Source organism: Dermacentor albipictus, chromosome 1 (assembly GCF_038994185.2).
Source record: "Dermacentor albipictus isolate Rhodes 1998 colony chromosome 1, USDA_Dalb.pri_finalv2, whole genome shotgun sequence".
NCBI classification, from domain to species: domain Eukaryota; kingdom Metazoa; phylum Arthropoda; class Arachnida; order Ixodida; family Ixodidae; genus Dermacentor; species Dermacentor albipictus.
In genome coordinates, this window is record NC_091821.1 from 212,660,888 (window position 1) to 212,678,162 (window position 17,275).

General features: G+C 47.9%; 1 protein-coding gene across 7 annotated transcripts in view; it reads left to right on the forward strand.

Annotated features, from left to right (window-relative positions):
- Positions 1–17,275, forward strand: part of LOC135915994 (protein O-mannosyl-transferase Tmtc3-like) — a 953,411-nt gene that overhangs the window by 555,641 nt on the left and 380,495 nt on the right. The window contains exons 1-2 of one of the 7 annotated variants that reach the window (XM_070530824.1): positions 8,961–9,249; positions 13,686–13,729. The exons of 4 other annotated variants lie outside the window; for them this stretch is intronic. The gene's annotated coding sequence lies outside the window, so the exon portion shown is untranslated. Of the gene's footprint in view, positions 1–8,960; positions 9,250–13,685; positions 13,730–17,275 lie in introns of those variants that run through there. 2 more of the 7 variants (XM_070530825.1, XM_065449189.2) reach the window with 2 other exon arrangements.

Here is a 17,275-nt window from a genome sequence, read left to right on the forward strand (position 1 = left end):
GGTTATATTAATTCCATCGAGGAAATATTTCACGCAAGCTTCTAAATTGGTTTTTGTTTCTTGATTTCTTAACTGATGAAAAACGTGTACGAACCAGCGTAAATCATAGTGATAGTGGCTTATAATCGCTAAAGCACCACCCTTATTGCTCTAAACTTCATCGTCAGCCACCTGCTGTACCACGACGAAATTATCAATATATTCAGTAATTGGCATAGTAACTCCCTACAAAGTCGGGGATGCATATTCGTGTGGATAATAATATAAGTGGTCAAAAATATGCTTTGCAACGCATAATCGTACATTTCATATTAGGACCATGTAAATTGTTCTTACCGGTTTTGAAAAGTGGATAGGCTGTTTACCAACAGGCATCTTTCACATATGTGTTCTTTTCTGCAATTAGTGTCAGTACTTTGAGAACTCGACGAGCCATGAGCCTGCTTTTCTAAAGCTCACTTTTTCTATCAGCATGCATTCTGTTTTGTCTCCCGACATGTACAGACGCACAATTAGCTACATAATCGCACTTAGTAGGAATCGCTAGCAACAATAACAGGATGAATCTGTAATCGGCTCCCGCAAACGTTTGGTATACAAGTGCTCTATATTTAAGAACCGCGCCTGCCACGAGCGAAGCGTCATTTACAAATAACGCAACTGTCCGCACTATCTGCGTTCACAATACTCCGTCAAGTTCTTTACACTTTTTCCGTCGTTATTTGATATCTTAACTCGTTTCTCTATTACGTGTCCAATCTTTCGGTGCTCACAAAGGAAGAATATAAAGCAATAATATTTTTTTTTTGTAAATACTGTTCTTCGAGTCGCAGAGACAGTGAAGTGTCACCGTTTCAGACATGTCAGTGACAATCATGCGAAACGAGGGAGATACGACATAGCGCTCTCGCCATTGGTTCGGTGCAAATCAGCTTCTTTTGCAGCGTCACTGTTTGACAAGGGCTAGTGCAATTAACTAAATTAAATTTCGCGCCTTTTATAGCACTTGTATGCCGCTGATGACAGCCGGTTGCTTATACCAAGTCAATGCATCATTATCGAAAAGGGCTTGCCTGTCGACAATTTCGCATGCTTGAAATTTATTTCGTGGCTCTTCACACAAGGGCGGCACGCAGATATTGAAACCTGTCGCTCTATTTTATCCTTTGCCAGCACTAGTCAACGCATAATAAGCAGCCCGCAAGCCATATTATCGCGGTTGCGCTGTAAGCGGGCGCGAATTAAGCTGCCAATGCGTAACTATCAGCGATGACGCGCGTTGCCAGTGTGGTTTCATCGTTTTCCTAGACGGTTGCGGCAGAAGCTTCGCTCACGCATTTCACGTCATACTTAATATAAGATAAAGCACGCCGTTTTCGTTCGGTGACTCGTGCATAGGGGAAACAGGATTATAACTGCCATGCAGGGAACTTCAATGATCAAGTAAATTTCACTCATTAACCCATAGCCATTCGGCTTATTCCTGTTTCATAAAGCTTTTACAGCTAAGCGGTTTATGCGGACCCTGTGCCGTCGTCGTCGGACTTAGCTAAAAAAGGTGCCACGTGATCTACCGGGAGAGGAAAAGAAGTGCTAAACAGGGGGAAAGGGGTTGGAGTGACCCCTTTCCCCCTGTGAGAATGCGATCTTATACGTGAATCTTATACGGTCGTCACACAGTGCGTTTCTGGCGATCGAGCCAGATCGACATCGAATTTATCGGCGACCGATTCCACCCTGCCGCGAAAGAAACAAATGTTATGCTGGCGGTTTGCGGCCAAAGAACAGTGCCCAGCGATTGAAACGCGGTACTAGGAGCGCGTGGCTGCCGGCAATTCTTGCGCCAGCCAGATGTGGCGGCAGCCACGTTAATCGGCAAACGAATCCAACAAATCGTCAAAACGATTGCAGCGCCCGCGTCTTACTCTCTTTCTGGCGCGCAAAAAAAAGGGACAGAGCAACTTTCACGCGAAAAAAAAAAAAAGCACGGCGAAACGCAGACAGAAACCTCACGAGCAAAATAATAATAATAACAACAATAAAACAATACTAACGCTGGGAGAAACGCAGAAAAAAAAAAAACCTCCTAAAGAGTGTTCGCCACGCGAAGCATGCAAAAGCGAAAATGAGGTGAAAGAATGGTGAAGCAAAAGAACTACAATGTAGACTGCACCCGAAGTTTGACTTGCATGGTGTAACACTCGGTGTAACTAACACAGCTTCGCTGTTCGACCATCTTCACGGACTGGAAGGGGCGGTGATATTTTTTATCGCCAACCACCCCGTGTCGTCCAACCATTGCTGACCTCCGTTGGTTGACGAGGCGAGGTTGGTGAGCTTTTCTGCAACCCTCTCCCGCTCTTTCCCCCGCCCCTTTTTTTTTTCTTTTTTGCTTAGTGACTGCCGCAGAACGTTTGTACATAGTGCAAGAAACTAGGAATCCTATTACTCGGCAATCTTTTTATGAGCCCCGTTTCGCGCATCAGGCAAGGTACGACTTCGTTCCCTTACTATATACCGTCTGCATGTGTGACCGCAGTTGCGTCAAGCGCGCATTGTTCTCATTGGCGGAGACAGCTGTCCCGATTGTGCACAGCCCCTGAGGCGCTCGACCGTTCACTAAACCGCGCTCACCCGCCGTGGTTGCTCAGTGGCTATGGTGTTCGGCTACTGAGCACGAGGTCGCGGGATCGAATCCCGGCCACGGCGGCCGCATTTCGATGGGGGCAAAATGCGAAAATACCCGTGTGCTTAGATTTAGGTGCACGTTAAAGAACCCCAGGTGGTCGAAATTTCCGGAGTCCTCCACTACGGCGTGCCTCATAATCAGAAAGTGGTTTTGGCACGTATAACCCCAAATATTATTATTAAACCGCGCTTCACGGCTTTCGCTTCGCAGCGAGCGGGTCTTAACGAACCGCCACCCGTCGCGGCGAGGCCTTCTCAGCAGCCGACTGCACCGAGTAGTCGTAGTAGTAGTAGAAACATTTATTTCGAAGGGAAAGAAGTAGTTGTCGAAGACTTGCGGCGGATGGAGAACTCATTGCACCGAGGCATTGCTCTGGCCACGGGACCACGGCGCAAGCACATCGGATTTTTTTTTTCTATTACATTGAACCCGTCAGATATTAGTAGTCGGTTCGCTTGCAACTTTGCGCAAATATTGTAAATTATCTCCGTATGCATACATTTGTCCTTCAATTGCGCTTTTCTTTTTCCCTCCCCTCTGTGCTGGCCGGTGTTCAGTATCAGCTGCTGGGCTGAACGCAGGCTACCGCGTCTCCGACAGTATCTATTCCACAATCTGTCGATCTTATGTCGTACTTTCCTTATGAAATAATAATAATAATAATAATAATAATAATAATAATAATAATAATAACAACATTCAGACGAAATATTTGAACCACAAAACAGCAATATTGCAACGAGCGCGTATCGACTGTTGATATACGAAGCTGCATGTGTGCCAGTTTTGATGACGTGGCTCCTCGTGCCGCTTTTTACTTCGTCCTTCTCTTATAAGGCGGTAAATGTAACGAGAACTCGCCGTAAGGTTCCCTAAGCATGCCTTCAAATTTTCGCGCACTGTCAAAGTTACAGCACCAGAAAAAAAAAAAAGACCCCTCTATATGTCAGTTGCAATGATCTTACGAGCTGCATTCCAACACGTATGCGGTGCGAACTTAATGGTTGTTCCTTTATTGCTGTTTACTGCGAATATAGTCGCTTCCATTGTCGAACAATCTTTGCGTGATCCTTTGCCTCCGGGCATCACTTGCTATGCTCGTGTTCTCGGGGAGCGCGGCAATTAACCTTTGCTGCCTTTGACGTTAGCGTGTCCTGAGGTGACACAGAGTGTGTTTCTGAACCCATTTGAGAAGCTTCACAAACGCAGCTTGAGCACGGCGCTTAAAAAGCGTTTAGAAGGCGTTTAGAAAGCTTCCACCGCTTCTCCCGCCCACCTTTATCCCCTGTTTTGATGTTTAGGATCAAAATCTTTCGATATATATAGATATTTGTTTTTTTCGCATTAGAGGTTGTCGCGTCTTCAACGACATATAGAAAAATTATTCATTATAATCGAACAAAAAGTCCTCGCAAGACCGCTTGAGGTAGAAAAAAAAAGATGTTTTTTTTGCTTTTTTTGTAGAAGAGATAAATAAAATAATCGTTGTTTTCTTGAGCTAAGTGTGAATTTTCTAAATTTCTTTTTAAATTCACTACACGCATGTCTGCTAATGAGAGATAAATATACAGTACAACATGCGATTTCATGCGGTATTATCAAAGCATTTTGTAGTATTTTATGCCGCAATACGCTCCGCACCATGGAGTCACTTTTTGCAGCTTTTGGAGCTTTGGAGGAATGTGGATTGCCATATTAAAACTACATCATGAGCAGTGATGACTGTATATCTTGAGGGTACGATAAAAAGAAAGCGTGGGTCAGTGCTTACTGCCAGATCAGATTGATAATTGAGCTCTCTGACGCGTCTTCGCTTAAGATAGAATAAATAATAATAAACGTAACAAAACCTGCAGATATCTCGAAGCCAGTGGACGCGTTTAGGGGATAAAAAAAATACCGGCTCGCGCTCGTCGACTATTTGTCACTTTCGTGTGCCCGTTCCGTTAGCGCAAGGTGGTCTGCGTGGGCGGATGTACGCCCATTTGTGGGCAACGGAAATCTGTTCCTAATATGTTTTTTTTTTCTCCCTCTGCGCCTTTTCTTTTCATTCAATAATGGATTTCTTACTCGCACTCTATACCGTGCCTTTTCAGATTAACGATAAATGGGGCGTGTCTGCGTGCGCCTTCTTCTCTTTTTTTTTTCTACATCGCTAATGCTATTCTTAAGGGGCGTTAATGCGTGCAGTTGTCTTTTTTTTTTCTTTGTTCACAAAGTGAATACCGACAGCAGCGCCTACCTGCGTGAAAATAAAGAGTGAAAATGTCGCGTGCAAATCTAGAGACGCGTGTTTGGCAAGATTGCACCTTTCTTTTCTCTCTCTCTCTATACGTATATTTATTTCTTTGCATTTCCCGTTTTGTTTTTTTCTTCTTATATCTCCTTTGTTTTTCGCCCACGCTCGTGCCGTATATATAGGTGGTGCATTATACTAATGGCTCGAGAGAAGCGTAACACTATAAGCGCAGAGTTTGTCGATGAGCATACATATTCCGCAGCTGGGCCGGCCGCGTTCTGCTTCTCTTCATGATTTGCAGGCGGCTCCTCCTCGTCGCGCGTAGACGAACGACGCGCGCATGATACCGCGCCGCGCTCGCGTCGATCCAAGCGGCAGTTTCGCCCAGCCCCGTATATCGACGCTCGATTGGCGCCTAACACGCTTAATTCATGTATTGACTTCCCCCCGCGTGTGCATTATTCATAGTTCTGTAGACGATTTCCTCTGCGCGCGCAGGAGTTAAGCGCCCCGCCGGCGTTTTGCTTTTGCCACGGCTGGCAGCCCTTCGTTCGTTAGCGTGGACATAAACACGCTGCTACAGGCGTGGCCAGCTATTTCAGCCTCTCGCGAAGGCGCGCGGCGCCGGTCGCACCTGTGTTTGAGATAAAAAAAAAAAGGCTTCTGTGTATATACGCACCGAAAACTCATTCATATGCTCGCCGAACGAGACATTTCGAAAAAAAAAAAGGAAATGTACCCGGCAAAATATGATTTCCGTGATTCAGAGTCGGGACCTTTAAAAAGGAAGACACAAAAGTAAGGAAAAGAAAAAGCGAGTGACCGAGCAAACGCCGGGGCCACGAGGCTGTCCGAAACGATCTCATTATTTGCAGGAATGGTGGCGTAGGTACTTCGTCTGCTTTAGCTTTATTTCTTTCGCTATAACGTCGCGAAGCTCTGAGGGGGACATTCATTGAACCGAAGGCCACTGCTTGTCACAGAATCGATTCGAACGAGAAAGAGGGTCAGCTGCTAAAGGAGTTAGTAGCTAAAGAGCTTTCCTGGGACATACCGTTGCTCGTTGTGCGTATCGCGAGCGTTTCGTCCAAAACGAAAGAGGCGGAATGAAGCCGAATAACACAAGCCATATAGTTTTCTTCAGCCTTCACGAGCAGAAGCTATTTGCACCATGTCATTTTCGCAGCAGCACGTTTGAAATTCGTCCTAAGAATGGCACATCATTCTGCTTGGGGATATACGGCGTCCCTCGTAGCCGAAGCTTCGGGAACCTAAAAACTTTACACTTTAACTGCCATTTCGTTGCTGCACATTTAGATTTCTAAATAAAGTAAACAAGCTTGAGAAAAACTTCTTATTTGACATAAGTCAGCTACACTCCATGTTGATTTGTGTCATTTTTGGAGCGCCCTTAAAGATGATAATAAAATCAATCGCGCTGCATAGCGGCGTTGCAGGCGTACCGCTGCGTATCTCTTCTCTGCTGTCGTACTCGTTCTTCATCTTTATCTTCTTCTTTTCTTTTTTTTTTTCGTCGTGTGCAATTTATGAGGGCTTCGTTTTATTTATCGGCGCCACGGCCACGCGAAGCAGCTGCTCGCTCGGGACGCTCTCTGTGGGCCGGCTCTTCGCGAGCAGTGTCGCTTTTCGGCGAGAGACAAGAGAGCGAGTGCGTGCTTCCCTCCACCGGGGGGTCGGTCAGGGATCATCAGCAGCCACATTGGACGATCGCGGTACCAACTTTCCGGCCTCCCTTCCCTCATTTCGAGTTGCGTCTTCGGCTCGCCACGTGCAATTGCAAAAATCCGAGCACACCTAAGCACTCCTTACGAGTTGTGAATATATACGAAAGCATTAACGTCCCATTCAACGCCGATGAGCAGTCCTTCGAGTTAGGAACTCCTCGCGGGCATGCGAGCGCATTGAGGCGCTTTGCCTGGTCCAGTGGGTAAGACACTTGGCTTGTGAGCATGGGGTCGTAGGTTGGAAACTCGTTGCCGCTAACGTTTTTCCTTTCGAATTTATTTCGTTTCTTTTTTTTTAGACATTCACTCTTTACAACAATTACCGAGGCGGAGTTAGAACGCGGGCGAGAGCTCGTGCGGACAAGGAACGCGCGGATGACGCTGGCTTCCGAGAGCGAGGGTGACGTGGCGTCGCGGAGTTGCCCTTTCCCCTCACAACAGCTGGCGCGGCAGCAGGCGTGCCCTTTCACCCGCCCGTCGGGCGCCGCAGCCAGTGGGAATTTAGGTGCCGTTTCGCTGCTACAGACGCCGACCTTTTCGCTCAATGGGCCATTTGATGCTTGCGCATCAAAAAGAAACGCCGGCCTCAAAGCGCGCGCCGCTTTGCGAAAACGCGGGGCCAAACGCGCAAAACGCGCACCACGAAACCGGCGCCCGGCCGCTTAATGTGTGCTACAGCTGCCGTTGCACAACATCGCGCGTCGCTTACATCGCTAGGACGATGTGTCCAGGCGTGTGCCCTCGTTTAACATTGGTGTTACAGAAGTGCAATTTAACAACACAGCTTAACTTAACGCAAATACGCACTCTCGGGATCTGTAAACACCAAGCCTTACATCAGAAGCCCCTATTTGAGTACACAAAAACTGAAAGGCAGTTTTTCTCGGCATCCACAAGATCTGATCTGATTAGGTTTGTTGCATTTAAAAGAAAAACGCTTCAACTCTATCGACTGTATTGGCCCATATTTCATAATTTGGCAATGACTTTTCGAACGAGAATTGCTGAAAAGCGCAAATTTATTGAAAAAAAAAGAAAGGACTCCACTTTAAGCATTAGTATACTAATCCGTAAACTGCAGCTTTTGAGTCTTTTGAGCTTTTGAGTAGAGAAAATGTATTTTCATCACAATGAAATATACCGCTAATCTGTGAGCGGAACTTTTTGGAAAGCATCGTAAACATCATGACAATTTCGCTTGAACTCAAGCATCATATATAAATTTTGTCCCCTTAAGGTGATCGTTAGTAGCAGACGCAAGTTGCAGAACTGAGATACCTGCGACTGGTATTGAACTTCTGCGCGCTAGGCATTAGCAAAATCAAATTTATTGCTCTACTAGAGATGTGCCGTCGCTTCCGTTCTACGTATGGTCAAGTTTACAGGAGTGTCAACAAAGCAGGGGAGTTTTCGAAGAGCGGATACTATGACTATAACGTGTACAGGAATAGCATGAGCTTTTGTAACCTTTTACGATGAACGTTGCCGCATTCTTCTTACTTTCGCTCAGAAGTTCGATCTGCGTCTGGTCTCGATCTGTGGGAGTAACATTAAATTCTAGGTTTCTACGTGCCAAAACCACGATCTGGTTATGAGGCACGTCGCCGTGGGGCAGTCCGGATGAGTTTCGACCACCTGGGGTTCTTTAACGCGTACCTAAACCTAAGCACACGAGTATTTATGCATTTCGCCCCTATCTGAATGTGGCCCCCGCGGCCGGGATGGAGCCCGCAATCTCGAGGTATACCGCGGCTGGTACGGGAGGAACTTTATCCTCATACAAACTTCAATTGGAATTCTCAGACCTGGTCGATTGCGGTAGAGAGTCCTAATTATAGCATGACGGGAAAGATTTTGACTAGTAACTTCGTTGTTAGCAAGTTTAGGAGAGGAAATAATGAATCAGGAATGGAATAAACGAAGCTCCACTGTATGTAGGTCTCGTATGTGCAGTGGGCAAGTCGTTTTGTCTTCTGCGCGCGCGCCCAATGACAAGCGGCCAAGAATGAGTCGTCTGGCTGGTCGTTTAAGCTTCGTAAAGTTGTTCATCAAGTCACGCAGTTGGCGGCATCCGATGGGAGAGGCACTCGCCCGTGACACTGTGGCGCCGAGCGGCAGAAGTGAACGCCTCGGATTCTCGGTACCTGCGCACGTCTCGCATTTTTCCGCCGAGTCGTAAGTCCCGCGTCCGCCGTGGCAACGCGTTTGCCTGACAGGCCACTGCTGTGCCAAGGTCAGGAGGGTCGCCTCGGCGCTCTTTCGCTCGGCGGGGAACGCACACCGGGCCGCAGGAGGCTCATCTCTCACCTGTCGCGGCGTGCCACCAGGCAAGGCTCCGCGAGACGTCTTCATTCGCCGCCAAGTCGCGCGCCACGCTTCGCGAGCTCCTTTCGTCTGTGCCGCTCGTGCGTCGCTTGTGCTTTTGACTGGATCCGTAGCAACTCTTTTCGTCAGCATGGAATTCGAAACGTATGTATATACAACGTCGTCGTGGCGACCTTAGGGACTGCTTGTGCGAGGCAATCTCTCAAACGTCGTATTTTGCACATCGGCAAGTGGCTTCTGCGTCGGTTACGGTGAGTGAGTGACGCGTATGTTTGGGTGAGTTAGTGAAGCTTGTCGACGTCTTCGTTTCGCATCGAAAACGAACTAAATATGCGGGTGAAAAAAGAAATTTAAGGAAAATGTGGGGGGACGAGCACTAGCGCTTTCTCATTCGCGTGCTTCTGCACAGTTATTCGTCGCGCGGATTTGACATCCTTATTTCAGAATACTATCGCACCGTCTCCAGGTTTTGGTCGTCAGAAAACCACGTACAAAGAAACAGAAGCGCGTGCTTGTGCGCACTATATACAGCCTTTCCGGCATCTGGAACATCTAAAGTGTGGCATTTCAGAGTGCGAACACGAAGAGAGCGAGACAGGCCGGTCTGGTGCCCTGTGCAGCCTTCACCAGCACTAACCTCAGTTCGTTTGTAGCCCGGGAGCGCACCACAACACCGTGAACGTCGGAGGTAAAAACTCTACTTGGTGCCTGCTGCATGCATTTTTCATTCGCATGTTAGGTTGACTTCGGATTGCCCCTCAGCAAATGTTCATGCTTTTTTTTTCTGCCGCGCTTTGATCCTTCGTCACCTCCTCTAAATAAAGATGCGCGGCCCAGAAGAACGTGAGTCGCGTACAACGACTGGGCTTTCGACCGGCGGCGTCCTTTCTTTTCTCTTCAAGCGACGAACCCTTGCTTCGTCTTTACATCTGTTTACGTTGTAGATGCGTTCCTTTTACGATTTTTATATGCTGTGTAACCAACTGTTTTCTTTCGCGCTATATCGTTTCATTTTTTTTTTTTTCACGTGGTATTCCTACAGTGTACTGGCTTTTCTGCGGTCCCGTTTCCTCCCATGCTCCGTTCGCTTTTTGTCGGTCGCTTCTATTGGTGCGTTGCCCTTTTCACTGGTTGCTTTCTTGCACCACCAACGTTGCCCGAGCAGCGCTGTTTCCAATCCTAGTGTGGCTTACCGTCTTCTCGGCTCGTTGTAGAGAGGAGAACGCCTGCTCTCGTGCCTTCTCCGAAGTCATTTGTGTCTGCTTCGGTCGGCGGGACGCAGTTGGCTTCGATAGCCGTGCTGCTGACGTAGCTTGTGCACGACGAGAAGCGCGAGAGAGCCAACAGCGGCAGCGAGCGAGCGCGACGGCTGAACGACGAGCCCAGAGCGCGACTGTGGAGGCTGCAGACAGCCGCTCCATCTTGCGGCCGCCCAGGAACGACTGGCTGGCACTGACTCTCGTGGCCGGATCGCTTTCATTAGGCGCCGCCGCTTGTTCGCGCACAGCGTGGAAAATGGTCCCCGCAAAGGTCGTTGACACCGCTTGGCCCCTTGTCGGGGCCAGCTACGGCAATGAATTCCCTTAACGCATCGTAGCAGGCCCCATCGTCGTCCAATAAGCCTGTTAGGGCGAAAATGCGGGTGTTACATCAGCGGAGATACGCTTCAGACTCGTTTTCCTGATGAGGAAGATAAGGAGGGAAGGGTCGCGAAGGGGTCGGGGGTTATATGGCCTCCAAGACAACAGATGCGCCTTCCGAAGGGATAGGGGAACAATTTGATGTCATTCTGCATCTGTCTGTAAATTGCGAAGCTTGATGGAGAAATATGTTTCAGTTGAATTCTGACTTGATTGTTTTTTTACTTTGTCACTGGCTGCGTCGCCGCAGTACTGTATTTTTTGTCGTTATGTTCTGATAGTCACAATGAGCATCCGAACTGTATAGACTAGAGGCAGAGTATTCGTAGTATTACACTGGCCTGGAACCATCCTCTGGCCTCTTTCTTTTTCTTCTTGCAGCGCAATTCTTCCTATCGCTAAGAGGGAGACTTATAGATAAAAGCCGACACGCAATAAGAACTGCCTCCTGTTTGAAGAGAGAAAATGGTGGCAGGATAGCAAGATGGCGGGGAGAGAAAATACGAAGACATCCTGCGTACATACGCGAGAGCATGACGCCATGGCAACATAGTGCACTATTTCGGTGATAACAATAACCTCATCATTGCTTTCATATTCTTCATTGCCTCAGTCGGATAAAAGAGTTCATTATCGACGGAACTTAGCATCACATCAGAAGACTGTGCAAGCGTTACTACGTTTCTTGCAATCCACCTTCCTGTGCGAACACCTGTAATTGGAACGCCCTTTCTGGATTTCTTTTTTTTATGTCTCTTTATCTGTCAGCTTTCCAAACCGCATTTCCACCGCCTCTGTGCAAGGTAGCATAGCCAAAACTCTCATCTGGTTAGCCTCACTGCCTTTCTTCTCTTTCTGTCTCTTAATTGTAGGTCATTGTTGGCGCGTAAGCTGACCAACGGTATCCCCTTCTCTCCTTAAGGTTAAATTAATCAAAGCGTAACAATGTAAACCATGCACGTAGACATCATTGATAATTACGTGGTTGGCCGCTACTGAAGAACATAATCGATAAAATACGTTAAATAAAGTGGTGGCAATTTTTCTGATTGCTTAATCGGTATGAGCGCATTTTTTCTTGCTTCATCGTCGATTCCGTCGCGACAGCAACTGGCGCACAATTTGCAGTCGCACTATGTTTCATTTCATTTATTACCACGTTAAGCGCCTAGAGTCAGTATGCGTGGATGGGAAGGGGCGGGGGGGTACGCAGTAGCAATGATTATACATGGTTTAAAGAACAATACAATTGAAGAAAAAAACGGCGATGATTTAGGGCTACATATATCCATTTGCAGCAGAGTGTTATATCTGGCGCTTTTTACGGCCGTATGACCTATAGGTGCGATTAATATAAGTGCGAGGTTATTAAGAAAACCGTGATTATTCCCTAGTTAATTACAGCCCGTGTGAGATGAATTAATCAAAAAGGTGCAAAACACGCTAGGCTATGACATCCTTGTTCCCCTCCAGTTCGCCAAGCTCGTCGCTTCCTCCCGCCGCCTTCATCGTTCTTTAGCTTTCGGCTCGCCTATAGAGACGAATGAAAAACGGTCCGGGGATAACGGGGACCAGCTTGCTAAGCCAGCCATTGAACAAACCTAATCCCATCGTGGTCTGTGGGTCCATTGTTCGCCAGCTATTTTACTGTGAAAGCCCAGCGCGCCTCCATGTTCCTTATGAACGCGTATGCCTTCAGGCGTGGCGCCGTGAATGTCACGTCTTTAAGCCAGCGTTGTTATATAGCAAGTAAAGGTAACATTTAATTATTGCGGCTGCTGCAAAGTGACGGACCTCGCCCACTATTTTAAGGATCTTTCTGTGAGGCCGCTGTCGGAAGACCACTGCGTTCGTACAAAGCGGTTCACTAGCGCTAAAGTCGTGTCGGTGCCCCGCGTAGACGGAACAGTTTGAGCCATTTGCTGCCGCCCGCGCAGCCTGGTGCCGCACTGACTAGAGTAACAGCAAATTGAGTCTTGGAAATGCACGATCTCTTTAACAAGACAGAGGTCGCAGGTGCGAACATGGTTGCCTGTATTACGTTTTGATATAAATAGAGCACGCCTGATGAAGCAGTTCTTTACTCTTAATGACTATTAATTGGTATTCACCTCTTGTTGCGTGCCATGCTAACTCCTTGTCCTGCTGACATACAACATCTATGAGATGCTCACACATACTATCTGTGTCTGCCCGTGATATAGCGCCCAGAGACAATTGCTGTGCAGAGTACTGGACCAGTTGGACAATCGTCCACCTTCAGAACTCAAAGCTTTAGGTCAGTACTCCCACAGAACATCAACGCTGAAGGCCTTACACGCGTTATTAAGGTTCCTGCGGTCTACGGGGCTTCACGATAGACATTAAGAACGCAACCTCCTACCGCGCTGTAAAGTACGCGGTTTGTTCGTGCTAGTCTCTATTTCTCTCTATCTCCCCCTTCCGCTCTCTTTTTCTTTTTATCCCCTTTCACCCTTCCCCCGTGCAGGATAGCCAACCGGAACTGCCTCTGGTTAACCTCCCTGCCTTTCTATGCATCCTACTCTCTCTCTCTCTCTCTCTCTCTCTCTCTCTCTCTCTCTCTCTCTCTCTCTCTCTCTCTTTGTATCTGTTATGAAGAATCATGTTGCTAGGCAGCTGGCCAGTGCTAGTGGACGGTAAGATGACTTTAAATAGTTGAATAAGCTAAATAGAACATGCTCATTCAGGAACAAAAGTTATTTAAATCATGGCTTCCGATTAAAAAAAAAAATTGTGTGTGTTTCGTCTGCCACCTTGAATGCTCCGCTGCCGGCGCTACACTTTCATTTTCCCCGTAGCTTGCGTCGATCGGCTATACGTGTAGTGCAGCGCTATTCCTGTCCCATTAGCTGCTAAGCGTTCCAAAGGTCATTCCCAAGATCGAGGTGTGGACGTGGTGCAGTTCGAGTTCAAGCGATTTCCTCCGATCGTTGTAAGAAGGTTACGCATTTGTGGTTAATAAAAACAACACATTTTTGCCTTTCTGAAGTTTAGAGCACCTTTTTGTGGGTTCTTTCCATTTTCAGGGTATGCCCCTGTTCTTTGCCGCAAGGTTATGACGGAATTCACGGTAAGATGATCAACCCTTTCGATGAGCTTCACCGTGCCGGTAAGCGGTTAGTTGCCGAAATGTCCATACGCCTCGCACACGTGGCTCACAGTGCGCGTGACGCATCATTTTTCGCGCCGGTGTCGCTGGCGAAGGTTGAAGCGCAATAAAATATCCGTTCCCGCGGACGTATTCCGGTAAAGGTTCCTCCTTCTGGTTGGAAAACTGCGAAAGCAAGCCAAGAAAGAGAAGACGAGGCATAGAAAAGGAACTACGTTGAGCAAAGGGTCGGGAACACCCCTTGCAAATTGAGTCTTTGACCCCAACGACGTCCACTCTTCGTTTATCAGAAGCAGCAAGAAAAAGTGGGCGCCGAACGAAGACAGAGGGCAACAAGTAAAGGAAAAACGAACTGGAATTACCGAGGCGAGCACCAGCACCAAGGGAACCTGAGAGCTTATTCCTTCGCTCCGAGTATTTCCTCTTCGACATTTTTAACTTCCACGGTTCGGTCGTGAGCGTCCGTGCCTTCCTTGGTGCCGTTTGCCCTGTGCTTCTTCGTTATTTTCTCCTTTTTTCTTCTTCTTCGAAAGAACGGAGCCTAGCTCCTTGCTTTGCTAGTTTCCCAGTCTGGCGGCCAGCCATTTGTCACGTGCAGCCAATCTGTCTCTGACCTTTTGTCATAGGGAGGAGGGGCAGCAAGCAGCCCGAGGCAGCCGAGACGGCGCGCGGGCCCTCGTATCCGGCTACTGCAACGTCACTCCCTCTATATAGCACGCGCGCTCGTAGATTACCGGAGCTAATATTTTACGCTATGCCTGGTCGTGCAGTGTCTGCTGATGAGTCTTTTTCCTAAGCCTTCAGTATTTCAAAACCGTTTATTTATTTCGTTTTTCTTCTTCGCGCTCTGTATGCCCGTCGAGTAATTTATAAAACCAGGTGTTCGTTTCGTTCGAGCCAGCTCCTGTTTACCCCTTCTAAATGAAAATACGAAGCCAGCCATGTGTGCTGCGGGTCGTTCCCACGTATTGTCGCATTCCTTATTTTTTGCTCATTGTTTGATGGAGCATACACTAGGGGCATACAATCTCGCATGGCGCAAACAGACAGCATTTGCTTCTTGCGTTATCAAAGTGCAGCGTTCGCAAAGAGGGTACAACAGCACTAAGATGCCGACTAGGCTTATTTGTCGAGATTTAAGCGCCCTGCCATTTTTAAAGGAACAACTCTCGGTAAATGCGTTACGGCCGCTCATACTTCTGATTATGTAGCCGGGAAATCCACCTAAAGATTTTGTCATTGTCCTCCTCGTTCAATTTTTTTTTTCCTCAATCAAGGATTTAACAATATTTCTTTTGGAATACAGGGCCTCCCAAGCCGTCGCAGCAGATGGCAATGAATGCATTATCGTTCTTACGGACAACAAACCTGCACGAGTGACTTTAGCGCTGACAAGTGCTAACTGTTATCCTGTGCTGCGAAAAGCACGTGTGATTGTGTGCATGTGCTCTCTATCTCTCTCTCTAAAGGTAAGGTAGCAAGGTAGGTAAGGTAGTAAGGTACCAAAGCGTATTTTTTGTCTGGTTAGCCTCCCTGTCTTTCATTTCTTTAATTTCTCTCTCTCTCTCTCACTCACACACACACACACACACACGCAGTTTTCAAAACCGTTGTCGTATTCGGTTTCGGACAAACCGTGTGACTGGCAAAAATTGAAAAAAAGAAATGAGAAAGAGAAAAAACGGTGACACACACCCTCTTTCTGCGAGCGCAATTAGAAGGACGAGTCGGCCAGCGGCTCAAGTTGAACGCTCCAAACGCTGCTTGTCACGGCGCAAGCACTCGGGCACGCTCCGGCCGCTTGTGGAACTCACGAATGCATTCCGGATGGCGCTCGCAATCGCCGGCCGTGGAGCTTCCTCTCTCCTCGCTTACGAGATCCCCACGCTGTGCGCGTTTACGAGGCGCCTTTAGAACAAATGGGCACATTCGTTCGCGCCGGCGTTCCATGTGCCGGACAGCGTCAGGATACGTTAGCGGCCGCGCCAGTGAGCAAAACGAAAGGCACAAGAAGAAGCCGACAAGACTGGCCACTCGGACTTTCTTGCTCCGCCCGGGCTGGATGCGGCCTCCGGGGCCACCTAAGCGATTCACGACTGGGCGCCACGCGCACAAACAAACGACTTGGCCCGGCAGACAGTGCGATGCATTTCCCGCCGCGTTTGCTTCTTCTTCTTCGGACCAGCCTTCCCGTACGGCCTAAGGCTGGCCTTTGGAAAACATCATAGCTATAGCAGCAAGGAGGGCAGCGGTAGCAAGAAAGAAAGAAAGAAGAAGAAACGGAACAGAAGGAAGGCCCCCTTTTTCGGTCCGGCGCTCCCTCGGCGCTTTCTCGTAACTGCGCCGCGCGCACACGCGCGCGCATATCCATGGCGCGCACTCCGGAGTGGTAATAACAGTGCCCGCGCAAGCACCATCCTCCACTCGTGTCGCCCGCTGGAAGTCACTGCGGCCAGCGGCTCTTTTGTTCGGAAACAGTATTGGGAGGAGGATGACGACGCCCCGCGAATGACTGTAATTTAGGCTCGCGCGCTAGCTCTCTTCCGTATATCCTTTTTTTTTTTTCCATTCCGCCCGCACGATCCCGTCCTCCTGCATTCCCGTGGCTCTCCCACACGACCGCGCCATATCGTTGCCTTTTGCGCTTTTATCCGCCTTCAACGCTTCATCTTGAGCTGTGGTTCCGACTTTGTCATGTGCGGGCCTTGTTTTCCCTTACCTGCCTCGAGAGTTACAAGGGCGCGTTCAGCACCTCCTCCCACTCCCACTGCGTCGTCCTCCGCCGCCAGACATTTTCGTGCGATCGTGCGCTTTAGTAGTGGTCAGTTTGGTGGCGGTCGCACCCTGACTTAGCCTCTAAAGGCACGTAGGCACGCAGTGTTGTGCACACGAAGCATATGAACGCATACATACATACATACATACATACATACATACATACATACATACATACATACATACATACATACATACATACATACATACATACATACATACATACATACATACATACATACATACATACATACATACATACATACATACATACATACATACATACATACATACATACATTTTTGTTTCGGAGCTAAACAAAGTTTGGTGAAACGTACAAGAACACTGCTAGGCCAAAGGGCGCCTCTAAATTATTTTCTCTAAAGCTAAGAGTGTTCCTGAGCATTCATTCAGCAAACTTTATTTTTCATCAATATTTAAACAATGGTTAAAGACAAAATCAAGCGGACCTATTTGCACATACCCCACCCAGTATATGCACAAGACATCGACACCCTTTAGACGCTGTTGGATTGGGGCTGTTCACAGGGAAGCGGTTATCGCAGCTTTTATCCAAGAACACGTACGGCGTTCCTCTGTGTTTTTATGCATTACGAGACGACGAAAGAGGTTCGCTGTTGAGAGCCTCCCTTAGTAACGGGAGTGGTTTTTGCAGCGCGAAGCGCCGAAGTGCGCAAAGAAAAGAACGCAACGAAGGGTTACCGAAAGGAG